General features: G+C 39.0%; 1 long non-coding RNA gene across 1 annotated transcript in view; it reads left to right on the top strand.

Moving 5' to 3' along the window:
* Positions 1–9455: 9455 nt before the first annotated feature.
* The window catches only part of LOC309878395, a 60418-nt gene continuing 50043 nt past the window's right edge, over positions 9456–19830 (top strand). Inside the window, exons 1-3 of the long non-coding RNA XR_014317535.1 lie at positions 9456–9491; positions 10207–10316; positions 17800–17860. This is a non-coding gene — a long non-coding RNA (uncharacterized lncRNA). The remainder of the gene's footprint in view (positions 9492–10206; positions 10317–17799; positions 17861–19830) is intronic.

Raw genomic sequence — 19830 nt, 5'->3', positions numbered from 1 at the left:
TCCAGGTTGCTTTGCTGCCATGCCAGTGTACCATGAAATGGTGTTTTGGTGGTGTGACAGCCCTGTTACAGTTTCTGCAGTGGCTGCAGTGTAAGGGGTCCTTTTCCTCTTTTCACTTTTTGGCTTTTTCCCCCTGCTGTGCCTGCCAGTGCAAGAATCGTCTTGTGCCAGCTCAGCTGTCTGTGTGGCCACAGTCTAAGCAGGTCTATTAAATAATTTGCTTTAAAAATAACCCAGAAAGAGACACAGCAAAATGTTTTGTGTGGTATTTGTTGTGTCATATGCTAGATCTGTCTGAAGTATTGCTGCAAGCACTTGAATGATCATAGTCAAGGGTGGATCTTTTACTACATTTGTAACTAATACAGTAGTGTGTAGGGATTATTAAAAAGGTATCTGTGGCATACGGCCCACAGTGCAGACAAGCCAGCCAGTGTTTACTCAGAATAGAGGAAACAAAGGTGAGATAAGTTTGCAAATCAGCTGTGGAGCAGTGCTGGTTTTTGTGTAGCTGTGGGTTAACCCTGGTAGGTGACAAAGCGCTGCGCGGCCACTTGCTTACTCCCCTCTGCAGTGGGACTGGGTAGAGGAGAAGAGTTAAATCAAGAAACATGGGTCTTATGTTTGATAATGTGATAGTCCACAAAGAAATACCAGAGTGCATCCCGTTTCTTCCTATACATTTGTGTTCAGAAAGCCAAGCCTGCTGAAGCCCCTCAGTGACTGCCCAGCACAATGACAAGTACAGTGTGGATGCCTGCTGCCTCCTACCCTGCCCTGACACTACTGGTGAGGTCAGCGACTGATGTGAGATAATGTGGTGAGCTTGAGCTGCAAGTGGATTTTTAATTACCTTTTTTGACCTTGGGGTTCTCTTTAGCTGGGGTTCTCTTGAACCTTGAGGTTCTCTTGGACTGAACCTCTTCTGAAAAGGTAACTCGTGGTTTGTTGCTTAAGAGATTAGCCACCAGGGTTGAAAGATGGGAAGCTGTCATCTTCCCTTCCCTCCCCATCATCTCTCCTCCCTCCTCCTGCCCTGCTTACTGTCCGTCTCCCTTCTCAAGCCTAAGTTTGCAGTAACATAGCTCTGTATCTAAGCCTCTTTGTTTTGTCCTGAGTTTTGGGGTAAGGCTGCCATTGTTCTAAGTGATGAGAGGCAATGGTCAAGTGGAATAACGTCAGTTTTGCTATGCTTTCTCTCTTTCAGCCCAATATCAGAGCTTCAACAAGCTTCTACTTGTTTCAGGGGACATGTAGAATAGCGAGGTTATGTCATTTTCGGGGATACAAAGAAAATCTGAGGAAACTAACTGTATACTCTGCAGTAGTCACTTCAGGCTAAAGATAAAACCTTTCTTTCAGTGGTCTTGCTGACAGAAACTAGCTGTGCGAACTATGTACAAATTATCAGCATTTGGGGAAATGGCTGGTGCATTTGCATGGGGTAGTGAAGCCAAGTCCTTGCTGTGTACCAACCCAACAACACGTATTCTGTTTCCCTAAGCACATTGAGGACCCCGGTGGTAATGGCAGAAAAAATTGTTTAGGTCTCGCCTGCATGTCATGAGTGGAATTTGGCTTTGGTTTTGGTTGATTGTAGCTCAGAAGAGTAAGTAGACAGTTGGAGAAGCTGTGAGTCCAAGCGAATAATTAAGTGGTTTTGGCCTTCCAGATATAACACAAGATAGAAATTCAAAAAATGACAAGAAATTGAGGATAGATGCAGAGATTTTGGTTGAAACAAACAAAAAAAAATGTTTATCATGGGAAAAATCTGTTGGACAGATTAAAATTGTGAAGAGGCTGTTAATTACATTTATAGGAGTAAATAAAATGGAAAATAAGTGAATAATGATTCGTTAACTACAGGATTTCAAGTAGGTAGCACTTACTGTACTTCATTTGGCTATATCTGTGGAATGACTCATTTGTCCAGAAATTTAAAATGAATGATTAGAAAACAAGGAAAAAAGTGTGTAGAAAATTAAGTTCTTCATGATTTCTCCTGAATTAATTATACTGCAGCCTACTCAGTTTTTAGGCTAATGGTTCCAAAGGGCTTGTTATTTTGAGCATCCCAGCAATGGGAGCTGTTTGCTCCACAGCACAGAGAAATGTTTCATTTTTTTTCTATATGTCATTACCCATGGAAGTGGAATATATTATGTGTTGCTAAAGAAGGTTGGAGCAAAGAGATGAACATTGATTATTTTGAAGAAATCCAATGCCTTTATCTGAGACTATTTATAAGAAAGAAGTAGATTTGTGCATAAACGTTTACATAAAAATTGGCAGTGCTCATCAGTTTCCAAGAAGTGTTCGTTCTCTTTGCTGACCTGGTCCCTGTAAGGGACATATGATTATTATAATTATGGGACTACAGTCTTCCCTGGCATTCTGTCCAGTTTAATGTTTAATGCTTTTTTGCCTTTTTTTTTTTTTTTTTCATAATAATGTGGTATGCTAAAATCCTGCCTTATTTTGGGAAACTGGTAGGACTTGGGGAACAGGCTCATAAGATGTAGCCTTGCCAGAAATCCTACAGCTGGATGGACACATTGTGCTAACTGAACTGGTCAAACACCACGTAGGCTGTGCACTACAGGTACCAAGGGTCAGTGCTGGGTAAGGTGTGCTTCAGAAGCATCCTGTGTATAATTGTAATGATGGTTGGTCTGGGAAAGAGAATTATGCTTGTCTGCACCTTAGTTTTAGGTCTGTTTTCGTCTGCACCTTTCTTAAGATAACCAGAAAGTGTGTGTGTGTGATGGGAGGGGAGAAAATGTGAAAAGATACTCAGTCAAATTATAGCAGAGGCCATATGCTATCATTTAAACCCATCTTAATTTAATCTTTGACTTTTTCTTCAGGGAAGCCAATGTTAATATTCTGGTTATAATGGGTTAAGTACAGTAATGTACTTAGGTCGTCTATCATGATCAGTGCCCACTTCTCATACATGTATGTGTATTGCTTATCATGTGCCATCTTCAGGATGACGATATACCCTGCCTCTCTCACCTTTTTTCATCATTTCACCTGAAAAAGCTTTAGATGTCAGAAGATATTTTTTAATAAATTAAGTGCTGGTCAGACACAAAACTTTGGTTTTGTCAGATGTAAACATGAAAATATTCCTGCAAAGAGAGATGTACATGTAGTTACAGCATGGAGAGTTCACTGACTCAGGGGAGTGTCAGGCAGGAGCCCAAAGACGATAATTTATTTTATACATGTGCGTGGCCAGACTGTGATAGGAGATAGGAATGGAGCCTTGGGGCTGCAAGAGGACACGTGCCAGCCTTGCAGGTAGCCTTGTGGTAGTCTCTGTTTGCAAGGAAGGTAGAACCAGGCTCCTGGTCCAAGGGCTGGTGTACGTGGTCCTGGCTTGAGAAAGAGGCTGGGCTGAAAAGGAGGAATGTATGGAGAGAACGTAAGTACTGGGATCCTTACGCTATTCGTGAGTAGGGTGTGTTCCCTGAAAATCAGGCTTCATTTTCTCCCTTCTTTCAGAGGGATTAGCTTGTCTCATTTCTACTATTCTTTGACACCATTGTAATTTTTCAAGCTGTAGCAACCTTGCTACAACCTTTAATACAAGAAATTATGATCCTGATAGGGACAGAGAGAAGTAAAAGAAAGTTAATGTTTAGGGTCTGTACCTTTGAGGGGTTCCCAGCTACATCCCTAGGTCTGTTTGGCATCTTATCTGGTAAGTGTTTCAAATGCATCTGCTGCCCCTTGCACCTTTGGAGCAGGCTCTTGCCTCCAGATCCCAACTGGTTTAGGAGGAAGCCTTGGCTCTGTGTTGCCTGGCTTTGATAAGATCAGGGTAATTGAGAGCATCCTTGGGAAACCTTTGCAGGGAGCTGTAGGTGCCTCAGGGTTGGGTGGCAGCTGCAATGGAATTTCTGAGATGGCAATTTTGGGCTTAGCTGCAGTTCTGCCTAAATGTCGTACTGAAGCTGGTCCTGAATGCTGTAGCATGCTATCAATTTTAACAAGTTTTTGAATGAGATTTAAAGAACATATCAATAATTCACCTTGCCAGGTAGAATCTTTTCTTAAAAATGGAGATTCCTAACCTTTCATACTGACTGCAGCTTGTGCCTAAAGTGGAAAGATATATATGAAGTTCCAATCATTTTGACATGTGTAAGGGGTTAAGTCATTCTTGAACAGTTTATCGCTCATCAATTGTAATTAAATATGTTTATATTAAATTATGTGCTGTAATTAATGTAAAATCTTTTAGCCTGTGCTGTTATTAGAACCAGATGCTGAAGTATCAACAATATTTCAACATGACTGTGCTGCCTTGCCAGCTGTCTAACTGTAATTACTTTAATCTCAGCTTGTTATCTAATTATCACCTTTGTAAAGGGAAAAGTACTCTCTAATGCGTACTGATTGTTTCAGATGATGATGAAGAGCGTGAAACAGCTGTCAGATATCTTAGCCCTACTTATCTGGATTAGAAAACTTATTGGGAGGCCTACTTTGCTTCAAACCTTCCTGACAGAAAATGGGACAGTGGGAGAGAGACTTTTTTTCACCTTGTTTACCCTAGAAATATGATTCCAGTAATCAGTGGAGACAATAGAAATGGATGAAACAAGGTAAACAATTACTGTTCTAAGGTAAAAATAGCAAGATTGTAACACAGCACAAAACGTCTATGAAAAGAGTTTCTGTAGTGGACACTATTTTTGTCTTTTTAAAGCCTAGTCCTGCATTTCCATTGCAATCGTGGAGGACTATTTTTAATTTAGTTATATGGTTTCTGCTGAAATGTGGCCACGTTAGTTATGTAGTTAGTGAGATTTGTATAGCATCTATGTGGGAAACTTCTTCCTGGAGTATCTTCAGTGCCTTAAACACCAAACAGATAAGACTAAGAATTGTATGACTGATAATGAAAAATTGTATGATTGGCCTCTTAGGAGACCTAGTGTTGTAGTCATTTCACAGAACACCTTACTATTGTATAGCTTTTAAGGAAGTGACAAGACCTCTGCATCTAAATAAAATTCAACAGAAAATTTGATGTTAAAGTAGAAATCTTAGTAGATTTTGATTAGTTAAATTTATGTAAGGATGATTTTTGCCTAAAATTCTGAGTTTGCAGTTATTTGTCTTCCCCCTTCAAACAGTACTGACAGTGGCGTTCGTTCAAGACTTCTTGAACAGTCTGGATATATTTTTTTTTTTAAATATTTTATTTAGTGGTGGTAATATAATAGATAAGAAATAATGCAATTTTATAATCATGTCTTCATAGCAGTTGTAGCTTTTAAAAATGAAGCTTTAGTACAGTTTCTTGTGATTGAAGTATATCATTGTTAATGCTGGCATGGTTTGAATGTTGCTGAAATACGTGAAAGTAGATGTCTTCTCTTTCCCTGACATTCTCTATACCATAGCAATTTGTCACTCTATTAAACTGTACTAAGAATAAAGTATTTTTTATTTTTTTTTAGAGGAGGGGAGATGGTTTTTGTGTGCTCTTTTAGTTTGATATCAGGACAAAATTTATACAAAAAAATATAATTTTCTGGTATTGATTTAAAATACTTTGTATGCATTTTCAGGGTCCAGGGACAAGCTCCAATGAGGCAGTGAAACATCATTTGGAAACTGTTCAGTACCTTCAACTTTTATGAAGGTGCAATGATATAAGGAGCTCTTTCAAACTTGAGTGTAGGGGCTATGGGATTAGCCAGGTTTCACAATGTGTTTTATTGGCCAAACATCGAAAGAGCTGTGCTTTTTTTTCCTTCTTCCACCTCACATTGTAACAGGGTGCAGCCCAGCAGAAGGCTTCAGTGCTTGTCTTCCTAATTAAAAAAAAAAAAAAAAAAAAAAAAAAAAAAAAAGATGGGCTGTAGACTGGGGCTCTTATCACTTGTTTTCCAAGTAAAATAACTGATCTTCGTAGAGTTGCTCTATCCTTTGACTTTTTCTCAAAAGTGTAGGAAATGAAGTGCTATTGAGGAGGAAGGATCATGAGCAGAAGCAGGGGAACCTGGGCAGTTGTTACTTCTGCTGTATGCATACAATGATGAATATTTGTCCATGCAAATGAATGGATATGCGTATGATTATAGATAAAATTTCAACTTTGTGCATTTTAGCACTAAATGCTTAAATTAGGTGTATTCCTTAACACTAGAATTTTTGGAAAATTAGGATCTTAAAATAGAAACAGGTCTACAGCATCCTCCCTTTTGAGGACATCAAATTACTTTGTAAAGGAGAGTTTTTGATACTTTGAGTGAAGACTCATCCAAAGTATGGATGAATACTGAGGTGTGTGTTGACTTCTGGTGGCAGAGGCAGAAATAGAGCAGAATCCAGTGCTATCCATTGTTGGTTCTGCTAAGTACATTAGCATAGTAACAATAATGCATTTGCTTTGGATTTGTCTTACTAAACAAGGTAGGCTTACTGTGTGAAATATTCTTAATTCTTACACCTTTTGGACAAACACTTCACAGGAGTTTATCTACAAGCACTGAAAGGAGTTCAGTTACTTGTTTCCTTTGACCAAGTAGAATATTTTGGCAAATCTTAAGATAACCTTAAATAAATCTTAAGATGAAGACACTACGGAATATTTATTATTTTAGAACTACTTTTGATCAATACTGTCTTGTCTCTGAAAATATATTTAAAATTAAGGTTTGTAATATGCATCCAAAAGTAGAAAACAGCCCTTCATCGTCTCTAGTATAGAGCCTTTACTTCCTGTATGTGAGCTCTGCCTTGGTCCATTAAGCTGTAACGGCTTCTTCGTTTTATCAGGTCAATGAACCATGAATTAAAGAGTCTCCTAAATAGGTCCTGACAAGACTGCTACTTCTGTAAAAGAGCCATTACCATCCTTCAGGTTAGCAACTTGCTAACAACGAATCCCCAAGGAAGTGGCCTGACATGGCTGCAAGTGCAAGGCTTGGTGAAGAATGCAAAAATACAAATGACCATTACTGAATAATGATAAGGTGAGAAATAGAGTGAAATAAAGATTGAGGTGGGCTATTCTTATGCTGCTTTTCTCTCCCTCCATGTTTAAAATATCCATCTATGCAAAATCTTAATCTTCAATATGCATTTTTTGTGAGCTTGTTCTTTAAAGAAAAGGTCTTTAGGGACCTATAGAAATAGCAGTTAATTGTGTTTTGTTTTTAATTTATTTTAAAAGCAATGACGTATCTCTCATTAAAAAAAGGTGATACTTGCAGAATAATTTATTGAAAAGAATTACTTCTGTATGAAGTTTAATGTTTTACGTGTCGAGGCATAAATACTATATTTTCCTCTGTGTTCCAGTGTAAATATTGAGGTTCCTTTTTCAGAGGACCAGTGCACATACTTCTGTTAAATTATGCTTTATTATGTTGAAATAAAGAACAGGCTAATACTTAAGTGTGTGCATATATATATATATACATGTGTATATACAGTAAGTATCTCTCTATATATTTACTTGACATTGTGTATTGATTATTTGTGTGTAGCTATAAAATTTTATGTCAAATTGTGATGCTTTTGAAGTTAGTGGAAACTCTGTATACAGAATTTTATTTTGTTGGAAAAGGAAAGGCTGTGAGTGATATCTTCAGAGCCTCACTTGATTTGTTTGTTAGTCTGGGACAAAGAAGCCTGCAAGTTAATATAACTTATGTGCTGCCTTTAAATCACCTTTAAATCAAATATTTATATATCAAATACTAAGAAGAAATGAAATGACAGAGCAAATTGTTTGGTTTGGTTTGCAAAGCCTTTTTGACTTCTGTTAACTCTTAAGATTAAAGGCTAAGCTGTTGAGGTTGGAGATGCTCACTAATCACAGGGAAATAATTTCAAAGGTCTGTAGGATGAAGGCTTCTGGTATTTAAGGATATCATCCTTTGTAAAGACAAGGATCAGCGGAGGAATGTGCAACTGCAGGGACGCTGCCGCAGGTATGACAAGGAGGCTTAGGTTACAGCAGCTGCAGTCCATACGTAGCTGAAGGAAAAAGCCTTTTGAGAGCTGGATCGGTCTATGCCAGAAAGGTGTTATAGGGATGCAGGGAAGGAGTATTTCAACTCTCATGAAACAGGGACAGACATAGAAAGAAAAGTGTTGGTATGCAATAACTGACAGTGAAGAAATGGAGGGTTTTGTAGGTTAACCAGCCAGATAGTCCATACTGCTTGTCAGCTGCAGTGAGCAGTGAACACTAGAGGAACCCAGGTTTTTGGTTCATCAATACGATATAGATTTGATTCACTTTGCCAACAGTGTAGAAGCTGCATACTTAACTCTTGCATATTTGATTCCAGAAAATTGTAGGGGAAAAAATATTTTTTTTTTCTTTCAATACTTCTGAAAGTGTAGGTGTTGATTAAGTCAACGTTGTATAAGTTTGAAGTTGCCTTGTAATGCAGAGCCTGAAAATCGAGAATTTAGTTGCTGGCATTACATGGCAGATTAATAACAGTGCTGCACTTCCAGCTACTGAGTGATGTCCTGGATTATTTTTCTATAATGCAAATAAAATAGTATAGTTTCCTTTAATAGTGGGATTTTGGGGCAGAACCACCTCATTCAGTGGTGCTGTCTGCAGCATGTAGCTCTGCACAAGTGGTGAAGAGCCGGTGCAGCAGGGCTTGGAAGTAAGGCTGTCAGCTTAATACATTGTGTGAAAATTGGGGCCGAAGGTCAGCAATCTCCTGGTACACAAATCTCCCTCTGAGAATCTCATTTCATTCAGACTATCAGTTAGATTAGAAATACCCTAATTATCCCACTGAAATTAAATTACTTTATGTAAGGGTGATATAATGAACAACCATAAAGAAGCTATACAACCAATCATCCTATTAGTCACAGCAAGACTAGACTATACACTAAATGGCTCTGGTTTGATTATTGCGGGCTGGTCTGTGCCACATAAACTGGGGGGAAGGGAAGGTCCTAAGGGAAGATTAGTTCTGATTTCTTTTTCTGTTTTACTGAAAGGGGAAAAAATCAAAACAAAACCCACCAAAACAGTTTAACTTTCAGTGCTTGACTTCTGAGTGAAAAAGGTGTAAGCTTGACTGTCATAGGAGGTATAACGTAGTAGCCTTCAGGAATTACAAAGGGGCGATCAGGTTCTTTCTGATGTCACGGTGAGTTAGGTGGGTGCAGAAAGCAGGAGGAGAGCTGTGTTGCAGCTGGACTTCAGCTAGCAAGCTTTGTCACAGTGTCCTTCATTTCCAGGTACACCTGTGGTCATCTCTGCTGGGGGAAGATGGGGGGCTAGCAGAATTTGAATGTGGAAGAGCAGAGTGCTTCAATGGGTGGAGGAGGTCAACTGTTACAAGTAAGCTGAAACGCCTATCTTGGATTTTTAGTTAGCTCAGGACTGATAGCCCATCCTATTTTAACAGGTGTTGTACTGTCTTTACAGGCAGTGGGAGCAATGACCAGGCCATATTTCTGTCACAAGAACCAGTCAAGTGGTGAGTTGTCATTTTCACCTTAAGTGGAAATTTCCATAGAGAGATCAAAAGATTCAGGGAGCGCAAACCAGCTGCTTGTCTCCACTGGCTGACTTTCTTGGTCAGAATTTAAGAAGTTTTTACTGAGTAACCATTTAGGAGAGCACAGGTGCTCCTATGAGGATAGGCAACTGTTTTGAAAGGGCAGAAGATCTCCAGAAACCTGCGTAAACTAGATTGGCTTATTTTAATAGTTATACTTCAGAGGCTCTATTTCATAATAAGGATGGATTATTAACTGATGACTTAAAATCCTAAAGATCTTAATGAAATGGATACGGTGAGCTGCTAATGTGCTACAACTAGCTGGATATATAACAAGGGGTATTTATAGTTAGAATTAATTCAGATGTAAATGTCAAATGACTATTTTAAAACATGGACATGAACAAAATCTAGGTATATAGAGAAGTATCCTAGGAAACAGAAGAAAAGCAGGGATATCTCACTGCTTTGATCCTGCAGTCTGTCTTTATTTGGCTAATTTTATAATGTGCTGTGGGGCAGTGCTGCTTTACTGGAGTTTGCTCCAGCAGAGACACAGACTGGGTGTTGAAATCACTGCGTGGTTTTCTAAATCTGTTTTAGGATTGTTTCATGTGATCTTTGTCGCCTGGAATATGATGTACTGTAAAGGAAGATGCTAACTTCAAGTTTTGTTTTCTTCTTCTTTCAGTCATCTTATGTCATTTGTTGATAGTGTAACATACCACGTGGCAGTGCTGACCTGGGTAATATTTCACTGAGTCGTGTATCTTCTTTTCTGGAGCTCACGCTGTAAAATAGGTAAATAAAATTTCACATACACTGTAATTTGTTCAGGGTTTACCTTTTAATAGTCATGCAATGGAATAGTATTTTGGAAAAGCAGCAAATCGTCTGAATATGATAAATATCACATGGAAATGTTTCTTTAAAAGGAAAGAAGATACTAAAATTTTGAAGTTCAATGTTGTATTACTAGATGTCCTATTCGAGTGCTTTCAGGATGAAAGTATGAAGTGTATTTCTATTGATCAGAATTGAAAAGTGTAATTTGAATCACCAGACAATATTCAACTTAGTTTCTATTACATAGGTACAGAATACCTACGAAAATAATTTTTCTTTTTTGAGACAACACCTAGGAAAAAAAGTGAAGTATTTTGCTTATTGTGCCATTTTGGGAGGAATAACATTTTCAATGAAAACAGTAAAGTGGAAAGATGAAATAAATCAATGTAGGATTGATGCTAGGGGACAGTGACGCAGAATTCAGCTTGTGTAGCATCTTTGAAGGAATTTTAAGCCTGCTATAGCTGGACACAGATGATTTGCATTCAAATCTGAGGATAGTTAGAAATAATGGCACTTCACAAAAAGTGATGAAACTTTGTTATGTCAGGATTTTCAATTTAAGAAAATTGACTTAGCTGGAACTAACGTGCAGGATTTCAATCCTGGTGTCTGGAGAAAGTGAAGTTTCCCTGATTGCTTTAAGCAGAAATTCATGTTTTTTCATAAATTGTTTACCTGAACACTTATTGAAAATCTAATTTTTTTTTCTATATTCACTTCTACATATTCTATAATTTTTACATAACTAGGAGGGAGGAAATGAGAAATTAAAATTGAGCCAAATAGTGAATGGCAATACCCTTAAAAGATTTTTTTTTTTTTTTTTTTTTTATTGCTGTGTGGGATCTTGAAAGTTTTAGTGGGCATCCACTGAATATCAACATGCTAGTGTGTGAGAGTGATCAGAGGCCTTTTAAGATCTCAAGCTTTTTAACAAAACAAAATAAAAAGCATCTCCTTGTTTGTGTGAAATTTTGTGCAATGATCTATTTAGCATAGATGCCCTGTCTGAGCCTCTGGAGAAGGGTGGGGTGTGGGGAGATCTGTGCCTGGAGCAGTGTGTGCAGTACACCTGTGCATGATTTATCACAGTGTGGCAAAGCCAGATCAAGGCAACAGAGTACAATAATTAAATGGATGACTGATAAGCAGCAGCTGGGTAGATGAGATTTTTTAGAAAAACAGAAGTATTTAATGGTGCAGCTTAAAATCTTTCATTAGTGCATATGTTTATGTAATAAGCTATTGGGGTGGGGGGTGGGAGGTGGAGGAGTTCTGCTCTGTAAGAGCTTCTAGGAGATGCATCTCTCCAGCAGGTAACTAGTATTGATCTCTCTACTACTCTCCACAGGAAAAAGTGTGTGCAGGATTTGATCTGGCTCAAATTAAATATTGTTAGCAACAGTTATGTCAGCAACTATATATCACAAATGGAGAACTCGGAGCTGGCTTGTTAAACTCGGACTGGGTGTGCCTCTGGAGTGGGACCATCTACTTTTGCAGATTGGTACAGCTCAGGAGGGATGTACATCTTTATGCAGGGCTAGGGCTTTTAGCTGCTACCTCAGCAGAAAGTCAGAGACGGAATAGGTTCCCAGTTGCTTCATTTAGTGTTTTCCCAGTAATACAACAAATATCCAGTAAGGCAAACAGACTGGGATGTTGCGATGGTCCCAGTTTACACTGTAAAACTTAAGCTATACCAAAACTGCACTTAAAATGTCTGGGATAGTTGTGAGAAAAGTTCTAAGTGACACGTTGATTATCACATTTGAGCACAGATCTGAAGTTTTGATTTGTCTCGTGGTGGTGTTTAGGATGGCTTGTGTTTGTACCTTCAGACTTTGTATAGGTTTAAATCACATGAGCTCTCCTGTGCAGATCATTATTGAAAAGTATAGGTTGTATTTAAACAAAATTAGATCAAGGTGTAATTGTTCCTGTGCGTCTGTGACAATGTGTCTTGCTTGTAGTGTAGCGGGAACATGAGTTCCTTTATGCTTCAGCATCCAAGCAGAGATTTCTATTTAATTTGTGTGCTAGAGGCTTTTCATTGCAGAGCAAAACAATTACATGTTTCTCTGCCTGCTTTTCTAGACTTAGGCTTTTTATGTAGTTTGTTGCTTTGTATTCTGGCTGTGGTTTACATCTTGTCTTTCTGATTTTTTGGAGAGAAAACGTTTAACTTGTTTTTTGTTTTTTTTTTGGGGGGGTGGGGGTTAGTTACGTTTGCGGCATGATTTCTGATCACAGAGCTTTTCTAGTAGCAGGGTCACATACTTACTGTCACGGAGTTCTGTATGTGTGACACGTACCACAGTTAGCCCAGGTATGATGCAAGTTTGTGGGGTTCAAGAGTGATTCTGGGGCTAGGCTTACATTTCAGGAGTGGTAGAAGAAAAGGAGATTATCCAAATCTGAAAAATCTGAAGACTGAGATTTACAGGAAGTGAGCAAAAGAATTTGCACAAATACTGTGATTCATAGTTACAAGAAGAGAAGTCCACCCTAAATGTTTTAATGTGAAGAGACAATAGTGCATAAATATCTCATACAAATACTATATTCTAATATTAGTATCTAGAAGAAAATTTGTCAGAGCTTAATATTCACACAAACCTGTCAATTTTGGCCCAATCAGAAGTTACCTTCCATTCACTAGAAGCTGGTTCTGCACATTTACAGTGTTTTTATTTTAATTTGTCATGTCATTTCCATGCAACTTGCAATACATCAAGTAAGTTAGCTTCTTTATGCCAGGTGGTAAACCTGGGATATTTAAAATCCCACTAAGGAAGTAAGGAAATGGCATCCTCTTTAATTTCAGTAAAAACATTCCTACAAGTAGGACAAGGTGTTTACACCTCAGCAAGAATTATTCCTTTTCTCTTCTCAAATCCCCCTGTGATTTATACTGAACTTCTCATCTTTCTTACTAACCAGTATCTACTGCTGGGATCTACTTGTGACAGCACCAGAGCAGGGAAAGGGATGCTTTGTTGAAATAATATGAGAACTTCTAAAAACAAACAAAACCCTGAAGACAAGCAAGCAGAGAGTGTATTTATGCAGTGGGTAGTAGAACTAAAAGCAATTGCTACAAAATGCTGTAGAGATGCAATATATGCAGGTTCAAAGAAGGAGTAGACAACTTTGTGGACAACAGGTCTATAAACAGATGCTGAAGGGTTTAAGCAGGGGTATTCCCTAAAAAATATGCCTAAAATGACAGTTTTGGAAGCTGGGAGATGGTAAAGAAAACAAACCACAGCAAGTGATCAAGGCTGCATGCTCTTACAAAACAGCATCTCTTTCCTTCTGTGAGAGGCAGGGTGATGCCCAGGATTTGTCTGAGCCAGCAGCACATTTTGTGTGTTCAGAATAGAAAAAGCTGCGTAACGTGAACTGTTCCTATGAGCCCTGTCCTTGCTGTATGACCACTGGCACTGTTTAAGTAAGTACTGCTTTTCTCTGTCCTCTTGTTCTTCAGAGGCAGGAGAGTTGCTGAAGTAGCTTCCTCAGTTTATGCATGTGCATTTGAACTTTCCCTTCTAATGAGAGCAAAAGAGCCTCCTGAGGACATGGAAACTGATCTCCTTGTTTTATCTGGGCTCTCTGGAGCAAACCTAAAAGGGAGAACATGCCACAGCTCTGCAAACAAGAGGAGGAGTGGGAACTACATGAAGTTTATTACGTCCCATCAAGTCTGCCAAGTTTAATCTGCCATTACAGAGAGAAAGCTGGCTGTGAAATGGTTAGGATTGACTGACAACATTTAACTCACCACCGAGAATGATTTTGTCTTTGTAGTACAATTCATGTCTTTCCATCATGTCCATGTGTGTAGAGTTCTCAAATGAATTTAATTATGAGCAATGAGCACTAGCTTTATGGACGTGCCTCTCTCTGTAATACTCTGAATTTGTTTCACCTGGACTTGCCACCAGTGTTAGCAACTGTCCCAGGTTTGCACCCAGCTGCAATGTGTTAAACTGGGGATGGGGAGATGGAGGGGCAAGCAGCAAGACCAAAATGTGCTTTTTTTTTTTTTTTTTTTTTTTTTTTGTAAAAACTCCATTTGCTGATCTTTGTGAAGGTATTGTTCTGTGCATGTGCTACAGGTGTACATGAGAAATCAAGATTGTGAAGTCTCCTGCTGAAGCAGCAATTGATGTTCATTCTGGGTGAGGCAAACTTCTAAATATCCACGGGAGGTGGATAACAAGTTCAAGTGAGATACAAGTTTCCCTTTGCCAACAGCTTTTAGATTGTGGAGTTTTCTTCCATCAATGGGAAGAAAAGTAGAAGACAGTTGCAAATTATGTAGAAAGTTAGGTGATAAATATACGGAAATTATTGCTATTACTATATTATTGTGCTGTCACGTGTTGTTATATTCTTTGTGCGCTCAAAAGAAAGCGACGACTCCTCTTCCCTCCAGTCTCTGCATGTTGGCATTTGCTTGCCTTTGATTACATTCCTGATTCTAATTTTATACTGAAGCTGAGGTGACCTTTATGCGTACTGCTCTTCCAGGTGTTGTCTAACTTTTGCCTACATGATAATCACTGTCTTCGTTCCTAATGAAGGAAAGCACAAGGGATTAACTTCTGTTACCTTTTCTACCAAGTTTTGCTTTGAAAATTCTGCTCATCTAAAAGGAAACTATTTGTTGGACACTTCTGTAATAAGTAGAATCAACTTCAAAAACAACCTTGAATTGGCTAGTAAAAGCACAAGAAGGCGGCAGCTGGACTGTGGACTTGAAGTCCAAGGCAGTGGACTGAGGTTTTTTTGTTTACACCACCACTGAATAATTTCACACTAAAAAATAATTTTTATAATTTTTACGCTGTTTGTCTGCAGTTATAGTTGTGCATATAAGAATTTTTGTCACAGTTTACAAAAGTGACAGAGCTTTACCTGATGGGACTTTGCTAGTCTGCCCAGCCAGGTGAGTAAGGCACAATTATTGTCATAACTCATGAATGTAAGAGCATCTGAATCAGAATTCTTGCTGTTGGGAAAGGTCTTCATAAAAATGCAAGCCAAAAATAATAATTAAAATTGGAGAAGAAATACATCTGACAGCACGTGGGAGTATGACATACAGGGATGAGTTGTCACTGTGGTATGGCTCACATGGCCATCTTTGAGTCCAGCAGTGTGCTCCCTTTCTTATGCAATGTGCTGATGACATTTGTAATCTTAATTAGGGGAGGAGATGTAGGAGCAGTATTAATAACCAGACACTTGGGCCTCCTGCCTTTGATCTCAACCATTTGAATTAAATGGTTAAATACATTTGTTGCATTGCCAGTGCCGTCCCTGTTAAAAGACCTGAGGCTTTTTGCTTTTTTTTTTTTTGTGAACAGAACAGCTCATTTTAGCTGCTGAAAGATGGTGCAGGTCAAAGGAAGAGCTGCTGAGACTGCCAGCCCAATTACAAACGTGGGCATCTGCAGAGAGCTCGTGAGGCCTCTGTCCGCAGGTCAAAGTGCCAAACTGCTCTCTGTGGCCCGCTCCCTCATGGATTTGTCTTGGCATGCATTTAGTTCCTTTTAAGTGGAGAGCTGCTGAAAGTCCATGTCAGATAGTTACGGGAGGCATCATAAGGCTTTGAGTCTAATTGGTGTTTGTGTTTTCGTATTAAAAGCCAAGGCATGACAGTGGTTTTTCTGTACAGCTCCAAAATGTAGTATGCAATACTCAGTGATAGAAGATGAGTCCTAAAAAAAAAAAAAAGGGAGGGGGGGATTTTGTTTCAAGTCTTGTCCATTCATCAATCCTTGTCCATCCTTCTGTTCCCTTCCCAAACCAGCCCCGTCCTCTCCCTGCCCACCTGGCACCAGCTGTGCTGTCAGGCACTGCTGTGTGTCCCAAGTCCTCCGAGTGGCAGAATGCAAAATCTCAGGTGACATTCACCTGGAAGCGCTTAGCCCTCAACAGCTGCAGCCCCTTGATTACCTTACCCGCCTCGGCGGCTCCGTGCCGCTACCATATCAATTGCTTGTCAATTCGGCTTAGCTCTGACTTTGACTGACTGGAATGAGGGAAGTAGGAGTGGGGTGTAGGCGAATGGTTAAAATTAATTGCTACATAAGAAAAAATTGAAAGATAATTATTCCTGCTTTCCTGTCAGTGCTCGAGGGTAGATGACCTCATTAACTTGCAGCTTGTACACAATTCAATTACTAGGAGATGGAAAATACATTTTTAATTACCTCGGTGGCTTGTGCTCCATTCATCTCCATTTGCATGGCTTTTTTACTGTTGTGTTCTGAAGAACTAGCATGGTCTTACTAAGGCTACCATAAGAGCCTGCTCCTCGCTACAATTATTCTCGTTTGAGGTAGGATATTAAATGTGGGGGATTAACCCTTTGGTGCTGAGAGAACTGGGAGGTCCTGTGGTAGCACTGACGTATTCTCAGTTAGCTTGGCACGTCGGAAAATCTGAAACTGATGCTGTCAAATAATTAAGCAGGGTAACTTTGTTCCTTTGTGCTTTTTGTTGCCACATATTTTAAGAAAGCATTAAATTGGTGCATAATAAGCAGATCACCTAGTTAGACAAATATCATATCGATGTATGTCGTGGGAAAGGATTCTTCTGTAATTTCCAAAAGCCTATTATGGCGTTTACCGAATTACTGATGACTTAATTGTTTTAAATACATAGCTAGACAATGATTTTAATGCATGAGTTTTTAAAACTGTCAGTGGTGTGTTGAAGTGTACAATACACGTGGAAAGAATTTTTGTTCATCACTAGTCATTTAATTTAAAGCTGCTGTGGTGTTGAGAAGCTCAGAGCTAAGGGCTGAGGAACCCTGCACTGCAGCTCAGGATGGAGTGATCGTTAGGGCAGCATCCAGCAACCACCCCAAAAGGACAGGTCCAGGGCACGATCCTGCATGTTTCAACCTTTTGCAGCATGGCAGGCAGTGCTCTGACAGCGCACACCATGGTGATGGGGCATGAGCCACAGAGACGGGCTGGCTGTTGGGTCACTGGGTAGTGCCGAGACAAGCCGTGATGCTTAGCAATGGGAACTGAGCATGGTTTGTATGACCTGCATGTGGTTACCAGCCAAAAAAAAAAAAACTGAGAGCCGTAAGGCAGGTGTTCCTGAACTATTCGTATAAACTTTGTCGTGAAGGTATTAGTCCTATTTAATTCTTCTGTAAAGAGCAAGATAAAGCACTTATGGGTTTCTTGGCAGTGAGCCTTAAAACGATAATCTAAGAACTTGCACTGAGAGCAGAGTTAATCCTGGAGATCCAAGGGACAGTGAAATACACATGCCTTCTTGCTATACAGTAGTATTTAGGATGTTTATTCTGCTCAATTCCAGCTTGAAAAAAAAAAATAAGACTGGACTAACACACCTTCTTAGTCTAGCAAACTTATTTTGATATTTTTGTTCACAGGTATCCCACTAAAGGAACCTGCTCTGAAGAGTTCCTTCACTGTGCAGTCTTTCAGGACCAAGTAAGCATTTGAGTCGTTTTATTAAAACGAAAGGTAGAATGTAAATATGTTTAATGATCTATGCTGAGGACTTTTTTATGTTTGCTTGCTACATTTCATAACACAAGAAAACATCTAAATGACCAGCTTCAGCAAGTTTTGCTTTTCAGCTTTGAATGAAGACGTACAAAATGCAGTGTTAAGGACTCAGTTGGTTGCAGACCTGGAGGAAAATTAACTTTGGATTTTGCTTATGCCTTATGAAATGTATCTGCAATTTATCGTGTCCATTTTTTATTTTATAATCTTTAATGATTTAGGGTTAGGTTTGTAGACATGATGCTGGTAAAATCTTCAGTGCAGCCAAAATTCATGGCATTTGTGTGAGTTGTTATGCCCATTACTAGGTGGATTTTTTACTTTGTGTAGCAATATTTCTGTCCTCCTTTAAGAAATGAGCAATAATGTAGTCTTGAATTCTCCATTTCTTAAAACTGTCAAGTCAACAGATGTTACAGAAGGTACAGAAACATTTTAGAAATATAACCTGTATGTGAATGTAACTTGAATATCACAGTTGGAGGAAATCAACACCAACTTAATTCACTTGGAATATACTTAATTCACTTGGAATATACTTGGAATATACTTAATTCACTTGGAATATACTGTCACTTTCTCCTCTGCCTCCCTCTATTATTTTATCACATCAGCATCTGTTGGTCAAAAAAAAAAAAAAAAAAAGGTTATCTGAAATATTTATAGTGTTTCTGTGGCTGGCTGACCTGTCAAGTCTTGGAGATGTATGTGACCACAGCAGAATTTTTTATAGTGCTCTAACAGTGCTCCCATTAAGGGAAAATGAATATAAATGGTAAGATAATAATTGGAAACTGACTTAAACATGACATTTGGGCCAACATCAGTGATTCTGTAGTGTTAATATATTTTCAGATGACACATAAGCAAAACCCTTTAGTATCTGATCAGAGAGGCTGGTTCAACATAAATTTCTTAGTGAATTTCTTGTTGTGTTAAGCAATGGTTTCCCTCACCATTGAGCAGCAGGGATAAACTATCTTTCTGAACTTTATTTCTGTCCTCTACCACCTACAAACAATGAGAGCTGTAGTGTTTGCAAAATATGGACCTCTAGGTCTGGATTTTTCTTGTTTCTGTTTGAGAGGGAGTTTTTCCCAACAGTGAAGTTTTTGTTAAAGTGAGTTTGTGTTGGACGAGCGCAGTTTCAGATGTCTGCTCAGGTATGCATGTGTAGACATCCCAGTTCACCAGTACTTTGTTCTGTGGGCTTACATGTGCTGGTGTTACAGTGTTGTTCTGTGTTACACAGTGCAGCATTGGGCTGAAAATGGTGGTGAGAAAAGGTTCTATTTTTAGTTTACAGTATGGGTATGAGAAGAAGCAGAACCTAAGCAACAAACCCCGTGTATACGAAGTTGACTTCTTTTGGCTGAATTCAGTAATAGGAGCGTAGCAGTGGGGTGGGTACTTCTGGAAGCCGTGCATCTATAGCTGAAAAGGATGTTCTGACAATACTTCCTTTCCCCACCTACAAATACACAGGGTGTTCTGGGAGGCTGAAGATGCAAGCATGGATTCCCAGCTAAATGCAGAACATGCCAGGAGTCCCGGCAGGGTCCTGGAAATCTAGCTTGGAAGGCTGAAATCTAGCTTGGATCTGCTGAAAGGTGCTGACCCCTGCTATTGAAAACTCAGGCAAAAAAATACAATGGATTTCTCATTTTAGTAAGGAAAAAAAAAAGTGTAAGGTAAAGTTTAGACTGAAATAATACTCCAGGACTGTTGCAAAACATTCTGTTGAAGACATCATGGAAGAGATTTTAAGTTCAGCGTTCTGTTTCTCTGTCCACACAGTAGCATCAGCTTGTAGAAAGCAAACAAAAACTTGCTTTCTTGCAAAAATCCATGTTGATTTAGCTTGTTTGCCCATTTCCAAGAGAGAATTGCAC

The sequence above is a fragment of the Aythya marila genome (assembly GCF_965140915.1).
Source record: "Aythya marila genome assembly, chromosome: 5".
Taxonomy (NCBI): domain Eukaryota; kingdom Metazoa; phylum Chordata; class Aves; order Anseriformes; family Anatidae; genus Aythya; species Aythya marila.
This window is presented reverse-complemented; position numbering and strand designations above follow the sequence as displayed.